Source organism: Nicrophorus vespilloides, unplaced genomic scaffold (genome assembly GCF_001412225.1).
Source record: "Nicrophorus vespilloides isolate i.1.1-1 unplaced genomic scaffold, Nicve_v1.0, whole genome shotgun sequence".
Classification (NCBI taxonomy): domain Eukaryota; kingdom Metazoa; phylum Arthropoda; class Insecta; order Coleoptera; family Silphidae; genus Nicrophorus; species Nicrophorus vespilloides.
The window spans coordinates 57,831-61,146 of record NW_017099710.1 but is presented as its reverse complement, the minus strand read 5'-3'; positions in this window follow the sequence as shown (position 1 = coordinate 61,146).

Genomic DNA, 3,316 nt, shown 5'->3' with positions numbered 1-3,316 from the left:
TTGTGTTAATATTTGGTTTAATTATGTTTAGATATATTTATTGATTTTTTTTTATATTTGTAAATGAATGTTAATATTTTTATTTAAATTAATTGTTAGTCTTTCTTTTGATATAATATTTTATACTTGATAAATTCGAAGATATTTTTTAACTCCAATAAACTCAATTTTTATATTCCTACAATAAATATATTACTTCAATTATCTCAAGCAATAATGATTAATCAACCTATTCCATCTGAAAAGACTAGGTATGTCTCACTAAGATTCTCTATGGTCATACATACAATCTAGCATAAGCATAGTTTTCTACACAAAAAGTTGTAATATGTCTCTAATTATAATTAGTTATTATGCAACAACACCATCAAATTTAAGTGGCTGCAGTACCAAATATAAATAACTGTTTTGTGTAAAAATTTGTTTTAATAAAAAAAATAAACAAAAAAATAAATCTAATTGGTATTTGAGGATCGAACCAACATCCTTTTGTACCGGATTTTGCGACTATAGCCACACGACTACGGTCGCCCTCTTACAAATTTTAAATGAAGCCAAATATTCAAAATTTGGTTTTAGGTTATTTCTCAATTTATGTTGGCAACACAATCAAAAAATTTCTGTTGGCAATAAATAGTCAATCTGCGTTTAGCAAACGGTTTTTTATAGAAAACGACATAACGTTGTACCTGCCTTCTAGTCTATATAGTATATACCGGATTCATTGATTAAGATGTCGGGAATTGATGGTTTATTTGGTTGTGGGTCCAGACCAAATGAGCTCAGCACCGAAGATTGGGAATTGGAAAGTGTAGATAGCTTTAGTTTGTGCATAGCAATTGATGCTCAAGATATGATAAATTCATTATTCGATATGTTTATTGATATGAAGACATTGTATTCTAAAGACCAAAAAGTCCCTTTGACTGAAGACGATACTTCCATGTTAAGTAAGTATAAAATGAGCGAATTCTAATTGTAATATTTAACTAATTGTAATATTTTTTTTTTTTAGTGTTCAAATGGATTACGTTATTTCATCAGATTTCCGTAACACCCTGTCCGTGCAAAAGACCCTGTCTTAAAAATTTGTACATCATATTAGAATACCTAGAAACTGAGATAAATGATTGGGAAAGAACAACCTTTAGGTATTATTCCTATGTGACGGACCAAGGTATGGTCATTCTAGCCTTTCCTACAACAAGGAATTAATTCAATTAATTTTTATAGACTACCTACAGACATTAGACGAACAGCATAAGAAATGGAATAGAAGGACTCAAGATTACACCATTTCCTCTAATTCTCTTCGGGTATCTTTAAGAAGAATACATGAATTTAAACGATCGACTATTGTTGAATTAGGTACGCAACATAAACTAAATTCTTCTCTGACGATTGCATCCTTCGATGAGGAATACGATGTACACCCATCGCCCCCAAAAATCCGAAGAGTTTCAACACCATGTAATTTATAAAAATACCTTATTTCTTAGTATGGTACAATAATCATTACATTTTAGCAACTCTTAACGCAATTCCCATGACTATTGATAACTTAGTAACATCTATTAATCAAAACATGCAGATCACTACTATGGAAACAGGTTTGGTTTAGATAATTTATCAATGCTACTAATTAACAATACATTAATCGTTTATCTGTCAGATGCTTCCTGTCAACAAGAGTTATTAAATGTGTCGGTGGACTCACTACATGAGACAGCTTGCAACGTTGCAATAGGAGCTTTCAACACTGAAGCAGAAACTTCCAATGTTGAAGCAGCACATTCCTATACCGTAGTAGAACGTTCTTACAACGAGGAAACTGTACCTTCTCTTGCAGTAGTAGAACCTTCTAACATTGAAGCTGGATCTTCCTATGTCGTAGAAGAAGCACCCAATGTTAACACTAAAGCTTCCTATAAACATTCTGACACCGTAGCATGTATTTATGTTATCAAAGGATATTCAGAAGCCTTCAGATGTTATCAACATCGTGTGTCATCTCCTCCAAGTAGTAGTAGTTCCACCGTTTGCTATATGTCTGATGCGTCTGGTACAGTTGTAACAATGTAAATAACAAACTTCAACTAAAACAAACATTTTGTCCAACAGATAAAGAAGATGTATTCGACGAAGAAGAACCACCAATAAGTTGCAACGAAAAGAAGACCATCACTAAAACGAACTACCAGTTCAATTTTCATTGTCGCTTAATGCATTTAAAATATAGAGTTATGAATTATATATCGTTTAGCCATCAATTATTTTAATTATTTTATTTTAAAATTATAATCAAAGGGTTTTCATTAGATTTTATTAATGTTATTTTTTTATGTAAACCTATTTTTATATATCTAGTATGTTACAAGTTCTTGATGATCTCAATATCTCAAATGGAGTGATAATATACAACAGTTTATATAAATAGAAAATTGAGTTTTAATAGATTTCCTAGCATACGTTTATTTGAAAATATCGTGATTTTTTTCAATGAAAATTTGTTTTATATGTAAATGATTTTTTTATGACTGAATTCGTGTTTAAATTCATGCAAACTATAAGAAAGATAAACAAATTTCTACCGTAAATTTTAGACTTAAATATGCTGACGCAAAATAAAACAAATTGGTGTTGCGAAGAACGTGCGGCAAAAGGAACTTGCAATTTACTTTGAATAAACATCCTTTCGCTTTAAAAACTGCTCCAAAATTTGTAAACATTAAACCGACGAACGTTCTAAAGTTTCCGTTTCAAAAATAACACCGTTTGTTTCAGGCGAAATTGTTGATTTTTTCTCTACTCGATTCTTAATAAATTACTCAGCGTCGATCATTAGTCATGCGTGCGGAAGCGCTATTACAAACATCATTTTCCGTGGAAAAATCAAAGAGCACGGTCCAACGTAACGCGAAAAAGAAAACACAATTATACGTACGCTTCTGTTCCCAATTTATATCAGGATTTTCCCCGATCGATTTTAAGGATTTTCGTTTTGGTCAGTTAAAATCGACTACGAAGTTCTTCAGGTGTTTGGATTGCGAAACTTGTTACTCAAACAATTTGCCTCCGTTTTACAATAACTCAATTCAATTTGCTTGAAGTTGGTGCAGAATACGAGGCCAATAAATATTTCATGAATCAAGCACTTCAATGCCTTTATTCAGTGAGAACAAGTTGAATGTGTTGGTCTTCCGCGCTGTTTGTAATTAAATGCGCTGTTTAAATACGGCACATAATTAACAAAGTTTTTGCTGTATGTGCGATTTATTTTTCAATTTCCTCGAACAGAACCAAATTATAAATAAAT